The following is a 16,341-nucleotide window of genomic DNA, read 5'->3' on the forward strand; positions in this document are numbered from 1 at the left end:
CATTATCATTTCGGCTTCACCATGTGTGAACTGCATTTTCCACGGTTCCCCTTCTTGTGTGCCAGAGTGGACCTCAAGGGAGAGAACTGGGAGAGCGGAGGGCAGCGGGGAAGCCGCAGCTCTTCTGCCGCGCACACGTGTTTCTGATCTGCTGCCTCACCTTCCCGGGGTGAAGGAGCAGCTGGAGGACCTGCAGCTGCTCTAGCTTGCCCAGAATCGGAGGCGAGCTCCACTTACACCCGGTCAGGTGTGTGTGTTAGCTCTGTGGCAAGGCCCCCTGGAAACGCTGCGGGATCCCCCATCGCCAAGGTCGCAGGCCGCAAAGGCTGACACGGGTTTCAGTCTGGCCTCTCGCGGTTCCAGCTCGGGCTCACGGGCGCCTGCTTTCCCTGGATCGCCTCCCCTTTGCGCCCACCCTCCCTCCCGGCCTGCCTGCCTCCTGGACGTCAGGCTCCAGCGGGAGACGCAGGGACAGCCACCTACCGAGACTGCTCAACCAGCTCCCGCATTTGTCCAGTTCCCTGGAACAAGGGATATGTATGTGTTTCCTCGTAGTTCTGCTTCTCTAGCTGAACAAATACAATAACTCGCTCCGGTTTCATTATTTTCTAATTTAACTTTGAAATAACTCGCACACAGAGCTGTCCCGTTCATGAAGCAGAGCAGCCCCGACCCATCTGATATCTCTGTCCTCTTCTCCCATCACTATTGCTCTCGCATGGCTCCACGTGCCTCTTCTCTTTTAGGAACCACGGATCTGAAGTTTATGTTTATAATTCCTTTGTTTTTCTTAAAGTTCTAATGCACATGTTGTTTAATTTTGAATAGTTTTTGAACTTGGAATAAATGGCATCATTTTAGGCACCCAGATGACAGTGAGGACTCTTGAAAATTATTTACTTACATCGGTAGATCTTTTGCCAAAACTATTTTGTGTATGGGTATCTTCCACCCCGTACTCTATTTTTTCCTTATTAGATGTGATTACACTGATTTTGGACCGTCGGCCTAGGGGTGGGGGTTACCTTGGAGCCTGGTTCAGCTCTCGAGCACACTAGATTTCCCACCTGCATCTTTGCTTTCCCTCAAGTCTTGCGAAGAGTGTTTTCCATGTTTTCATTCAAATGGTAAAAGTGTTAAGGGGAGAGGCTCAAGGACGTGGCGCGGACTCCTGCTGCCGCCAGCCTCGCCGTCGTCTGGCCCCCGGTTCCGTGGATATGCTGCTTTGCTGTGTCACGCAAGTGTTCTCCGCATCGGCCGTGCCTTGCGCTGCTGTAATCGCGTATTTACCTAGCCCTCTCGACAGCCAGACAGTAACACCCTCCGTGAAGGGACGACGCGAATTCAGGTTTGTATTTTTCCCTGCAATCACAATTCTTGGCATAAAGAGGCACTCAATAATTATTTACTGGACGTACAAGCTTCATTTAGCAGGATAAATAGGAATGCAAGAGGTGAGTAAGGTGGGAAAGGGTGTTTCAGGCAGCGGAAGCAATGAACAAGGCAGGGCACGTGGGGCAAAATTGCGGACAAGCTCAGTGCTATTACATTTCCTTTACGGAATTCACATTATAGAAAAAGGTAGGCAAACGCGCCAGCCATCAGATTAGGCCTACAGCTGAAGCATCTCCAGAAGTTTCAGTGAAATACTACAAGAAAGTGAAAGTGGGGACTACTAACTTTTGAAGGAAATGTTCATATTTTAAAAGGCATAAAGTGGGGGCTGTCTTGTCGGGTCTTACATCTGTTTTGGAACAGTTTGGTGTGACTTTTAAATGAGCTGGGTAAAGCACCATATTTCTCACTTAAGAAAGAAACCTGGAGCTAAGATATTTGACTATTTGCTTTTGTGTTCATAAGCAAGGATTTTTTGAGACTGACTTCATGATTTCTTTGTTTCTCTCTTCCATCGTACACCAGTGATTTTTGTCCTCGTAATATGGTTGAAGGCAGAAAGAGGCAGCGGAGGAAGGAGAAAGATGGAGGGAGGGAGGGTGAGAGGAAAGGAGGGTAGGACAAGGATTATAGATTTTTCTTGCCAAAAAGTCTGACTCCATAGATATGCATAGGATGGGACTGTGAAACTGGGTTGTTAGACATTTCCAGAAGTGACGGTGATGGCAACGCAGGCTGAGAGCCACCGTCTGAGGGATGTGGTAATGAACGGACAGGCAAATGAGCAAAAGCACAGCAAAGCGTCTGTAGTAAGAGCCTCGTGTAAGCTACTCACTCACCACTAGAGTGTTACTCACACCTGGAATCAGGATGGCATCAAAAAACATCTCTCCTGGTTCTAGGCCCACATGCGACTGCTCACCCCCGGATCACCTGGAAACCAAACATCAGTACATTTTCTGACTTGATCCACATGCCAAAAACTGGACATTTCCTTAAAAAGATGTTGAAATCGTATTTTCAGAATTTCTCAGTATTTCATCTGCAATTAGAATAATTTTGAGGCATCGAGAGTTTTTCAATTATACTTCTATTGATCTACTTCTCTTCTGTATTGATTAGATTATAGGCTTATAAATTCAAAATTATATATGAGAGAAATATAGCAACAAGGATTGCCTGTGAGAAAATGCAAATTACAGAGACCGGATGGGTATAGGGTGTTATCTCTTCAGTGGAAAAAAGATGACTCAAAACTGGAAGCTCATCTCCATCAATCTCATTCTCACATCAAGAATGTCCTGGAATATTATTCCAGATTATTCCATAACAAAATATTGGACATAGGAAAAGCCTAAGAAAAACAACACAAAATCTGAAGCCATAATAAATTTCAAAGTCAAGCTGTCATGAATATAATATAGAAGTATTAAAGGAGAACATTATCTATTCCAAGCTCAGATTTTTAAACCAAATTAACTACAATTGATTACAATGTTAAAATTGGACTTTGCTGCGGTAATTATATTTTGAGATGCCTTGATTTTCAGAGGTTTAATATTATTTTCCAGTAAAATATCTTTAAAAATCAACCAGTATCAGAGCTTCAGTGATGTGTAGTTTTCAAACTACCGTGCCTTTCTGATGTGTGTTTTTTTAACTACATAGTTTAATTTGAGAAAGATAGGGATTGAAATAAGCTTAGGTTTGATTCTAGACTGAGAAAGTTGGAGTTTAGATGGAACAGCTACTGCTATTTGACAGGATTATGTTATTTTAATACCACTAATCAGTTCATATACAAAAATGTTCTGATTAATTATAAGTTGTATATATAGTTTCATACTGTAGAGGGTGATAAACATTGAATTTTGCTTTTTCTTGGAATATTTGTACTTTTGTCAGATATTCTGACTTTAATCACATATTTTGGGGATACGGATTTATTAAACTGAAAATTTTGCTATGTATATGAATGTTTATAGATATATAAACCTGTATAGGTGCGTGCATGTGTGATTTGAACTGAATTCATGTGTTTTAAGCCGATCTTGTTGGCTACCATTCCCTGAGAGCGTTACTTTTGTTATCTGAGAGTTTCTGAGTATTCTTTTCTGCAGGCAAAACAGAACTAAGGAAAATACTCTTGACAAAATATTTCAGTGTTTTAGATGATTAATTATAATAATTCAGGCCAATAAAGGCTATGAAATAGATTACTATATCCAGTTATCCTAGAAGTATAATGGTATGTCTAATGGTCTGAAATTTTTGTGATGTACATATACTGTTGATGAAATGCCTCATTAGATGAGACTATAGAGAAAAATACCATTTAATAGTCCAAGTCCATGTATATGCAATGCAGAATGTAGCAGAAGAGCTATCTGATGAATGTATGTAATATTTAGAGAGAAATAAGATAATTTTCAGAAAATATTTTTGCATTTACTCTCCTTGAAATTGGTAGTAGATACATAAGGTACAGACGCTACTTACCAGACAGTAAGCAGCACCTCCACGCATTGCACACACGCGCACACGCACAGACACAACCGTACACGTTCAGGACCAGTCTCTACTTGGAACTTTGGGAAATACACATTTTAGAGAAATATTTGGTTGTTTCTGCCAAGTGAACAGTAACTCCCGATGCCGAGATGCTAACCCAGCCAAGTACTAACTCTAATGGAAATGCTGAAATTGTGGAAGAAAGCAAATTCACCCAAGGACTTTCTTTAGGAACAGATGGCAAGCGTCCATCTTCTCTTCTGCCTCTCTCTTGATTGTTACCTGTCTCCCCGTCTATAAGCTTGAGCTGATGAGAGAAGTGAAACTGAAAGGTAGATGTCTAGAATTTCAGTTCCTTGAGGAGCAGTGATATCTGATCTCAAACTGTTCCACTTGGAAGACGAATAGGAAACATGGGTAGCATAGGGCCACTGGCGGGTACAGCCAGTCGTTTGAAAATGCACCAGAGACTGCAAAATACTGTAGCTTTTAAGAGGAGATGGGGCTAATTAAACAAAAAAACAAAACTTTGCTATGTATTTATAGTTATTTCTGATCATATTTTAAAGTAAAAATGATTACTTAACTTTAAATATAAAACTATAGTTTCTAAAGTTTTATATTATATTGATACAATCTTTTTTATTGAGGTATAGGTGATGTATCATGGACTCATCTATTCAGAAAAATAATTAAATATTGAAATGTTAGATACATTTATTGTTTGTACATTATAATCCTTTAAAGACTAATCTACCAAGTAATCTTCACTAATAATGATGAGGTGTGAAAGAACCGATCACCTTTGAAATCAGTACAAGTAAACGATGAGTCCTCATCTTACAGTGAAAATGACGTAGAAGGAAACATAGGGAGCCCTTAGTTCCTTCAGGCGTCAGTAAGTTGAAGGTAGAGAGTAGGTATAATCTGTATGTGTCAAAAAGCAAAATAAGAACATTTGAGTTACTTTCGTGCAGCATTTTCATTCACTTGGTGAGAACCAAATACATACTTATATATAAGCTATGAAATATGAATTGTGTAATTTCAGGGACTCTGCAAATGAGTTAAATGCTCCTATATTTACATCTAATCTGGTATTGCATAATCTAAAGATGAATGGTACAATTCTTTCTAATCATTAAAAACAAATTTTTCTTTACTTAGAACACCATTACCTAGGAAATAAAAAAGACATGATGAGTCCAGGGAGAGACCACAGAAGAAGGTTATAAACCTTATAGTTCAGTACTGGTCATGGAACTTCCTCCTGCTTTTTGAACAAGAGGCCCACTTTGGCATTTCACATTGGGTTCTGTGAATTATGGCGCTCTCTCTGCCCAGTGTACTGAGGCCCTGGAGAGGATACGGCAGGGGCACAGAGGTCAGTGATTCCACGGACCAGGTGCGGCAGCAGATCCTGTGACCATCCTTCCTGGCTCCACTGTTGTGGCAAACCTCTCCAGATTCTCTTTGCCAGTGTGCTCGGGCCAACTCACTCAGACTCACACCATTGCCCCTGCCTGCCCTGTGGACGGGCTTTGCCAACCACGGGGCCAGCGTTTCTAAAATGTTTTCTCACAGCACCGCCAAGACAACAGAGCTCTTTTCCTTTGCCTAAGGACCCTGGCTGAGCCACAGGCAGATGGAGAACGGAGTTCATCCCCTCAAAGGTCCAAAAGATACGAAGAACCCGCAGTCCTTGCTCAGCACCTAGCACCTCCATGGACCCCGTGGAATGAACTTGCTGGTTGCTTTTCAGGCTGTCTCTGTGCCAATCACTTCGCTGATGACTCTATCTGTCCTTTTTATTTCTAATCCACACAGACGCCTATTATAGAAGCCACGAACTGAGATCGACGGTGTCTGGAGCTGAGCAGAGAAGGCTGAGAAACTTCAATAGACTAAGCCTAACCCATCTATGTGTGGTCTCCAGTGCATCCCACCCCGCTTTTTTCCAAGTAGAGTCTTTATCGTTTGCACTGCTTTATTAGTGTTCTTTTAATATGAAGCATATTAATGCTTTGTAGATGATACACTGTACATACTTTCTCCCAATCTGTATTTCCTTTTTCATCATGAATATATTTTCTTTTAAATTTTATGTAGTTAAAAATTTGTGATTTATTTTGTCCTTATTGAATACTTTGGAATTCCTGTCGTATTCTTCTGTTAAATATATATTTTTGTTATTGCTAGATACCTGTAATTATACAAAGAAAGTTTCCTTCTATTCCTTGCTTACTGAAAGTTTTTCGGTTGTTATTGTTTTCATAGAAAAATGGATGTTGGCTTCTTATCAAATACCTTTTGAGCATGTATAGAGATAATTGTATAATTTTCTCCATTAACATATAATAGTAAATTACACGAGTAGTTTCCTAAAGTTGAATTGTTCTTTCAAAATATACTCCATTTGATTTTGTGGTGTTATTGCTAAATTGCTATTATGGTGTTATTGGTGGTATTGCTAAAGTCAGTGTTTAGATTACTAGGCCTATATAAGTATATTTCACAGCTGATAATTTTATCATATTATGAATATTTTTGTTTTCCCTCCTCCTTTTGTTTTTCTCTTGTGTGTGTCTGTGTTTGTGTGCTCGTGTCTGTGTGTGTGTGCTCGTGTGTGTGTGCGCTCATGTGTGTGTGTGTGTATGTGTGTGTATGTGTGGTGTGTCCGTGTTTGTGTGCTCGCGCACGTGTGTGTGTCTGTGTGTGTGTATGTGTGGTGTGTCTGTGTTTGTGTGCTCGTGTGTGTGTGCTCATGTGTGTGTGTGCTCGTGTGTGTGTGTGTCTGTGTTTGTGTGCTCGTGTGTGTGTGTGTGGTGTGTGTGTGCTCATGTGTGGTGTGTGTGTCTGTGCTCGTGTGTGTGTGTGGTGTGTGTGTGTGCTCACGTGTGGTGTGTGTGTGCTCATGTGTGTGTGTGCTCGTGTGTGGTGTGTGTGTGGTGTGTGTGTGTGTGCTCATGTGTGATGTGTGTGTGCTCATGTGTGTGTGTGGTGTGTGTGTGCTCATGTGTGGTGTGTGTGCTCGTGTGTGTGTGTGGTGTGTGTGTGTGTGTGTGGGGTGTGTGTGGGGTGTGTGTGTGTGCTCGTGTGTGTGTGTGGTGTGTGTGGTGTGTGTGTGTATGTGTGGTGTGTGTGTGCTTGTGTGTGTGTGTGTGGTGTGTGTGTGGTGTGTGTTTGTGTGCTCGTGTGTGTGTGTGTGGTGTGTGTGTATGTGTGGTGTGTGTGCGCTCGTGTGTGTGTGTGTGGTGTGTGTGTATGTGTGGTGTGTGTGTGCGCTCGTGTGTGTGTGTGTGGTGTGTGTGTATGTGTGGTGTGTGTGTGTGCGCTCATGTGTGTGTGTGGTGTGTGTGTGGGGTGTGTGTGGGGTGTGTGTGTGTGCTCGTGTGTGTGTGTGTGGTGTGTGTGTATGTGTGGTGTGTGTGTGTGCGCTCGTGTGTGTGTGTGTGTGTGGTGTGTGTGTGTGGTGTGTGTGTATGTGTGGTGTGTGCCCTCCACCACTTAACAGTAGAAGCCTCTGAGTACAATTTCCAACAAGGTCAACCACATCAGGTAAACGTAGACATTTCAGTTATATTCCTGGAAACAAGCCTCCTGGAGACCCTCTTTTTCCTGTCTGAGCTGGTTGCACTCTGGGTGTGAAGCACAACGGTCATTCTAGGACTCCCCTTCTCCTCCACACTTTGAATTCTTTGCCTTTTTCTGGCTTGAGTCTATCACTTGTGACTCCCATCTTCCCCTGGATTTGTTGCAGAGGCGAGGGGATGACAGCCCTCCAAGCGCGACACCACTCTAAGCTGAGCTCACGGAGCTCTGTGCCGCTGCTCATCTGTCATCCTAGGATCTCCCTTCAATGTCCTCCTGATGATTTCTGTTCCTGTATTTCCCCCTTTAATTTGATTTACGCTCTTGCTTTTGAGGAGGTCTCCTTCTTCAGTCGGTTGCTGAGAAAAAATATGCATGGGAGATAAATTTTTTGAGAGAGTTCATACTTTAACAAGCATTTATTTCATTCTCATATTTATTGACATTTCAACAGGGTTTAGAATTCTAGATTGGAAATATTTTCCTTCAGAATTTTGGAGGTATTTCTTTTTTGTTAAGAACATCAAAACCATTCTATCGGGCTTCCTAGGTGGCGCAGTGGTTGAGAATCCGCCTGCCAATGCAGGGCACACGGGTTCAATCCCTGCTCCAGGAAGATCCCACATGCCGCGGAGCAACCAAGCCCGTGACCCACAACTATTGAGCTCATGTGCTGCAACTACTGAAGCTCACATGCCCAGAGCCTGTGCTCTGCAACAAGAGAAGCCACAGCAATGAGGAGCCCGCGCACCACAACAAAGAGCAGCCCCCACTCACTGCAACTGAAAGAAAGCCTGCATGCAGCAAAAAAAAAAAAAAAAAAAAGACCCAACACAGCCAATAAAATAAATAAATAAATTTATAAAAAACAAACAAACAAAAAGAACCGTTCTATTTTCTGACCAGTTCCCTGTCACTTCCCCCTTCTACGGAACCTATAGGATTTTTCTCCTTGTCCACTGTGCTCTGAAATTTTGTAATGGTGTGCCTTGGTGCGGGTCTGTTTTCATTCATATGACTAGGAACGTGGTGGAACCCTTCAGCCTGCATTTCCTTCAGTTTTAATTTTGAATTATTTCATTGTTGGTTTCCTCCCCTCCGTTTCCTCTGTACTACCTTTCTGTTATTTGGACGTTGGGCCTCCTGCAATAATCATTTAATATTATCTTTTTTCTCTTCTTACTGCCATCTTTGTCCTGCTCCACTTCCTGTGAGATTTTTCTTAACATTATTTTCGAAAACGTCTTTCATTTAGTCTATCATGTTTTAAAATCTGATCTCCTTTTTCTTTCCTAAACGTTCATTTACATAATAACTTGTTCTTTCTTTCATAGATGTACAATTGTCTCTTAATATGAGGGTTTTTCTGATAGTTTTCTATTGAAATTTTTTCTATCTGTATATTTCCTACTTATAAATCACATTTCTATTTTGGTTTCTCTTTCCATATTAAATCTTTTCCTTGGGTGTTTGGCAATCTTTAGTTGTTTATTTTGTTTAAGATTGTGGGGTTAAAGTTTTATTTTATTCATCCTGAGTGTATGGGCCTTTTTGACTGTACACTTCACTGGAAGATTATCTTAAATAATATGTTTTGGGGGGTCCTTGGGCTGGTCACATACGCTTGACAATATTCTTTTAATCTCCTGTCTGGAGAGTGAGGGTAACGGCCCACAAGTCAGGGGTCCTCAGTGTTCAGCATACAGCATACGTGTGTGGACACTGATGCTCCTCTTTTCGGTAGAGTACTACGTGGCCAGCTACATGCGGGCAGAAGCAAATTGTGCAGTCACACTGAGCCCTGAGAAGACCCCCACACTCGATTTAATTGTCTACTGTAATCATCTTGAAATTAGTTATTTTTGAATAATGAACCCAACAAGAAATAATGCATCCAGTCCTGGGTATCCACACCCTCAAGTCTGCAGATCTAAGGCCAAAGACCCTCAGTTTTATCCTCTCCAGTTCTCTTTAAGGGTGGAAGAAGGGCATGTGTCCAACCACGTATAATTCACGTGGGCATCTGGGGATCTAAATGCTTCTAGATTGGACTTCACAGAATTCTCTAGCACTGCCTTTCATCCTTCCCACTCCCTAGAAAAGTTGCTGTGCCTAAATCTAGCTTTCCGTGGGCACCAAGGTCACAGCCTGCGGGTAACTGGTTTTTCGCTTCCACCCCTGTATGTGGCTAGCCACCCGAATCCAGAGTGCCTGTTGGTAAGCAGTCTTTCATTCCTCCAGCACAAAGGTTTCTCGTTATCAACAGTGGGGGCGGGTCCTTCCCATAAATGCTGACCCTACGCTGCGCGTCCGCAGAGCTGGCCCTAGAGTGCCTCTCTGCGTGACGACGGGAGGCCTGCAGGACCCGTGCCTTTCCGTCTGGTGATCACATACTTCGTGGTTTGCCAGTGAAATCTGAGCCTTAACCCACTAGAAGGACTTGATGACAGCTCCAACAAGGCACAGCTCCACATGGGTGCACTCAGTGCCGTGGGGGAGCAAGGTTTGCCACCCCAAAATGTGTCTCTTTGGAATAAGGATTCATTTAGGTCGGTTATTTTGAAGAAACAAAAGACTCAGACGTCTTTCTTTCTACCTCCCCTTAACTGCTTGACAGAGTTCATAGAAAGGGCCTGTTCCCGGAACGGAGCTTTCGCTGGAGGTATCTGCAGAGAACACGGGCTCGGAGCGGTGGGCAGACGCAGCAAGGCCCAGAGGGCGGAGTCCACCTCGTTTCCCATCGTGTCTGTGTGGCCGAGAACACGTTTGTTTACCAAATATTTGCTTTCCCGTCTCCATGTCAGTTGCCTTCCTCCCTTTTGAAGTCCCAACCACTACACCCAACAAACTGCTTCTGTCTGTAGCTAAGGATGGTTAAAGGGGAGGGTCTTGGCCATTTTGGGTCGTTACTTAGTTTCCCTGGGTCTCTCCCAAGTATAGATGTTACTAAAATTTTGTTTGATTTTCTCCTGTTCATCTATCTCATGTCAATTTAATTCTTAGACCAGCCGGAAAAACCTAGGAAGGTAGAGAAAAAAAATTTTTTTCCTCCCTGACAGCACAAAACTAGGAAAAAATACAACTTTTGTTGAAATCTATAATAATAGTAACAACACATTGACATATTTTGTTTTATAATCTGCAATACTGCCCAAACTGCTATTTTCACCTTTGCAGCACTGCCACACATGTATCATCTCCCTATTTTATAGGAAAGGAAACTGAAGCTTGGACCGTTAGGTGATGTTCCCAAATTTACAAAAAGATTAAGTGCTGGTGCTCAGTCTCAAAACCGCTGCCTCCAAAGACCTTCTGAACCAGTGTGAACATGCAAGGCTGTCTCACCCACAGGCTGAGTTTCCTCTTTTTTTATATTGTATTTCAATTTTCGCTAATTTTTTCATCGAGGAAAGCTAATCCTCCTGTCTTTCCCTTAGTCAAGAGCTCCTTAAATAATATCTGAGTTTATTAACTAAACACTTTCCTTAGCAACCATTAATCTTCCAGAATGACCACAAAGCTGCTTTGTATCAGAAGGCAAATCGGGGTTACGATTTCTTCCTTTCTTCCTTCTTTCTTTCCTTCTCTCTTTCTTTCTTTCTTTCTTTCTTTCTTTCTTTCTTTCTTTCTTTCTTTCTTTCTTCCTTCCTTCCTTCCTTCCTTCCTTCCTTCCTTCCTTCCTTCTTTCTTTCTCTCTCTCTTTCTTTCCTTTCTTCCTTTCTTTCTTTCTTTTTCCTCTTTCCCTTTCTTCCTTTCTTTCTCTCTCTTTCCTTCCTTCCCTCTCTCCTTCCTTCCTTCCCTCCCTCTCTCTCTCTTTTTCTTTCTTACACCACATCTTCAAAAAAGCATTTATGGAACACCTAACAGGTTATAAGAACTAACAGTACGCTTTCTCAGCAACAGTTGAATGAAAAAAATGAGGACATCACTACAAATGGCCAAATATCTAGTTGATGCGATCAATCAGTTTTATTTAACTTGTCAATCTTATTTTTTAAAAATGTTAACAAAACAGTTAAAATGTAATGGGAAATACTGTATTGGCTCTAAAACTCTCTGCATAAAGTCAAACATTTGGATAAAGAGTGAGACTTTTCAAGCATTTATGGTGGAAAATGTCCTCCCTCGCTGTGCCGTCCTCCAGCCCTCACTCCTAGTGTAAAGGCTGAAATAAACGTTTACAGATCAGGGGCATCCCTGATGGTGCAGTGGTTAAGACTCCGCACCCCTGATGCAGGGGGCCTGGATTCGATCCCTGCTCAGGGAACAAGATTCCCACATGCTCCAACTAAGGAGACCACGTGCTGCAACTAAGACCCAGAGCAGCCAAATAAGTAAATAAATTAAAAAAAAAAACTTTAAGGATCAAGCTTTGACATCTTTGATTTTGCCTTCTGTAAAATGCTTTATCTCTAAAATGTGAACATGAACGGCATCCCTTGAGAATCAGTCCAGCTATGAAATCTTTACATCCAACAGCCTCAGTACTCAGATCACTGGGTATACTCAGGTTATTTAATTTTCCTCTCTCATTCATGTGTTTGGTTAGCCCTCTTCCCCACAGTTTTAATTAGACATCGTCACGTCCTTGAGCTAGCTTGAAATATGAGAAATAGTTAGGAATATTAAATAATAAATGAATAATTTATTTAAATGAGTGAATTCTTTATTGCCCCAAACACAGAAGCAAAATGAAATTCTAACATAAAAGACAATTGGATATGACAGGAAGATGTCATAATTGTTCATTTAAGTTTATAAATGCATCAGAAATTCAACCATTAAAAAAGAAAGCAAAAAATACTAGAAGAAATCATAGACACTTTTATATTTTTCTTAAAATAATGAAGGCTTTTCTAGGTATGATAAAAGCAAAAGCCATTTTTTTGAAAGCCTGGTCAATCTGACTGCACAATACATAACGTTTGGTGATAATGTCACAAGACAAAAGGCATACTGGAAAAAGTTATCACCAAAAACGAAACAGACAGTGACAAGTGACCCAAGGAGGTCTGCCTTCTCCTGAAGCCTCTCTCCTTGACCTGTAGATGGCCACCTCCTCTCTGCGTCCTCACACGACCTCTTCTCTGTTTGCATATCCTTGGTGTCTGGTCCATAATCTTGGATTATGTCCACGATTAGTCATATTAGATTCTGACCCGGCCCATCATGACCTCGTTTAACCTTAATCACCCATTCAAGGCCGATCTCCAAGTACACTCACATTCTAGGCTGCTGGGGAGTAAGAGCTTCAACATATGAATTTTGGGGGAACACAATTCAGTCCATAACACTTTGATCTGGAAAAGGCATCCTTTTTGCTGCCTATCCACTTACTTCTGGTGCCAAGTGATCACAGGGTATCAGGCTTTGGTCTCCCACTCTTCACCTTTATGTGGGGATGCCCAAAGTCTCCTCAGTCATGGTGCTGGGTGAGTCCCACAGCAAAAGGTCCGTATTCCTTTAAGTCATTTCCAGCCTAGGTGGCGAGCAATAACTTGTCTCTATACCAAAGGGACTGCAAAACACAAAATTATATTACAGTAAATCTCTACCAAGTGTATCCTTAACTCAGGACCCCTAAAAGAGTCACAGCATGCCAAGTAACACGAGGGAAAGTGTGATGCAAGAGAAGCTGGAGTAGAAATAAATGATGTGTTAAGTAGTTCCAGTTAAAATAGCTTACTTTAGCAAATTTTACAAAAAAATCGTATGGAAAATGAACATATCACTACCACCTGCTCCACAGCCTTAGAACGCATCTGTATGAGTCAGGGATCTGACGTCCCCCTCTAACCAAATGCCTATTTCTAGGGTTGGATGGAGTGTCTGCATTTGATAGGAGTAGAAGGTATATTAAGTTGAAGGAGTATCTGCTTTTGTATCAAAGATTCAGTATGAAGATGGGTTGCCTGTCAACAGTAGATCGGGCTGGAGTGAATATTTGACATTTTGGGGACTTCTTATCTTATTTTGAAAACCCTTCTATATTTGGGGGAAATTTTCCCATTCTGAATTCTACCTCCCCACACTGAGGTCAGACCTCAAATACTAGCCTCTGTTGCAGCGCGCGCTCGGGCGTGTGCCCTAGCCTCTGACACGTCCAGGTGAGTGAGGCCGATTCAGCTGAGCAGGGTGGCCCTCCTGTGGGTGCAAGGCAGCAGTCGCATTTGGCTGGTGTGGGTGGCAGCAGGAACTGCGAGCGCAAGTGTCTGACACACAGGCAGCATCCGTGACAGAGGCCATAGAGGACGTGGGGCAATGACTCCCAAGCCGTTCACGTTGGATAGAGGAGGCATCAGTGTACCCACATCGGACAGCACACTGCATGGGTTTTGGTGCTCCTGAAAGTTTACCCTTGAGTCTATTTCTTCAACAATCACAACTAGTACCTATTAAACTTAAAGAGCTTATTTTTCTGGTTAAACTAGCCAGGCTAGGTTTTGTTGTTTACAATCTTTGTACGTCACATTTTAACACATAAAAAACGTTTACCCTGACTTGTAACGTCTTATAAAGAAGTACAAATTAAATCGTAAATGCATTGGCAAAGATCAAGGATTTGACTGGTTGGCATGAATATAGGGAAACAGGCCCTTTCATTGTTGGTGAGAGTGTAGAATAATAATTTTGAAGAAAAACAATGGTACAGTAACTATCAAAGTTTAAAACACAAATATCTTTTGATGAAGAAATATTATTTCTATGATCATATTCTACGTGTATTCCCTTGTATGAACCACTAAAGAAATGTACAATGATATTAATTTTTAAGCTGCTTGTAAATGGAGGTATTAAAACAATATAGACGCAGTCAAGTGAGAGCTGGTAAATACATGGTTGAACATTCACAGAATGGAATAATATTTAGCTGTTTAGGGGGGAAATCTCTATACAGAAGGAACAGATACATTATCAAAGCAGCAAAGCCAGGTGTGGGACAGTGGGCATGGAATGCCACCATCTATGTGAAAAGGCGTAAGCACACAGAAACATTTTGCACAGATTTGGCATATCCCTGAAGAAGGCAGCACAGATAACTGTCATCTCTGGGGAGGGAGTCTGGATGAGGGACCTGCGAAGAGATGGTTCCTTTTCAGAGAATATCTGTAGATTCTGTTTCATTAATTCATTGCTGTGACAACTGTGTACTGCGCACTGGCACACAGGACACAAAGGTAAACCAGCCACAGTCAGCATTTAGCGAGCTAAATGACATAAATAAGCAGATGATTACAGCATAATGCTTTAAGAGCTGGGGTAAGGGTGCACACGAGATGCTGTGGGGGCCAAAGAAGCCCTTGAAATGGCATACAGAGAATTTTCTGGAGGAAAGGGCACACAGAAACTGAAGCGAGAATTAGGCAATGGAGCTACAGGCAAAGCTACTCCAAGCATTAAAAAAAAAAGAAGAAAAGAAAAGAATCAGAGGTCAAGTCAGTGAGGCACATAGAATAGTCAACTTTGGGAGAATTCTAAGTATTTCAGGATGAGTGTAGTCTGGGTGGGGGAAGATGCTGAAAGGTAAATTAAAGTTATTTAAGGTCCTTAGATACTGGGTATTATCCCCACAGAAAAGGTAAATAATTGCAGCTGGGAGGTGGAAGCAGAATCCTGTATGGAGACAGAATGGGATTTCCAAGGCAAAGTGCAAGGCTTTTAATTGAAACGAAGCAAGTCTTGGAACAGATAGGAATGCATTCAGCTACTATGAACCAAAAATCCAAATAACAGTGCTGTAACCAATACTTATTATTTCCTACAGGTCTGGAGGGAGGCATCTCAGGGCTGGTGCAGTAGCTCAGAGATGTACCAAGGACCCAGGTTTCTTTTTTCTTTCTTCTCTGCTCTTCTTGGGAAAGTTGGCTGTCACCACATCATTGCAAAGTTGCCACTCCTGATACTGGCATCATGGTTATGTTCAAGGCAGGAAGAAGGAGGCAAAGGGATGTGACAAAAAGCGTTCTCTGTTTAAAGCTTTTCTCTCTTTGATGAGGGAAGCTGTTCACAGCAGATTTGCTCTTGTATTTCAAATGAACTGTGCTCCGCTTGATCTTGGCCCGCAGCAGCTTGAAGCAGGGTTTTGCTTCCTGGCCAGTGATTGAGGTCAGGTTATGGTGGTGAGAGCACCAAATCCTAGCCACTAGACCAGTGGTCAGTGGCAAGGCCCTGGACCTATGGGTTTGCAGAAAAGAATTCCCACAGAGACAGAAAGGAGTGAAACAAGTAAAGTATTTATTAGGAAAAAAAGAGTATGTGTGGATAGACACACCGGTGGGCTGAGAGAGAGAGCTGCGCCCCTGTGGCTGTTTGAATCACTTATACGAGGCATTTCTTCTGTGTTTCCCTTGACCAATCATTTTGATTTGCCTGGTTCAAAGTCCACATTTGGTGTATCTCAGCATTTTCCCACGTGTACACACGCATCTCTTAGCCAAGATGGAGTCCACCGAAGAGGCCTATGGGTAGGTTTGGCCACGTGGCATCCCTCCCCTTTTGACCCCCAAGGAGCCTTTCTGTGCATGTATGATAGGGTGTGGTCTCATCTTCTATCTGGGCAGGGCCCCGCCTCCTCTCTGAATTGTCCTGTTACTCCCATCTCGGGTTATCGGGTCCACAGGGAACAAACTCTGACCATTTGCCCTGGGGGCCCATCTGTCTCCTGCCTCACCCTTAGATACACCATTGCTAAGGGAGTGAGATTCGACTCACTGTTTTAGACAAATTACGATTTATCTCCTGGGATGGAGTAGAGGACTTCCATCCCGGAGATCAAAGGATCTCCATACATTGCTTACATAATATAGCAGTTACATATTAAATATATACATACACATATATGTG

The sequence above is a fragment of the Hippopotamus amphibius genome, chromosome 1 (genome assembly GCF_030028045.1).
Source record: "Hippopotamus amphibius kiboko isolate mHipAmp2 chromosome 1, mHipAmp2.hap2, whole genome shotgun sequence".
Classification (NCBI taxonomy): Eukaryota; Metazoa; Chordata; class Mammalia; order Artiodactyla; family Hippopotamidae; genus Hippopotamus; species Hippopotamus amphibius.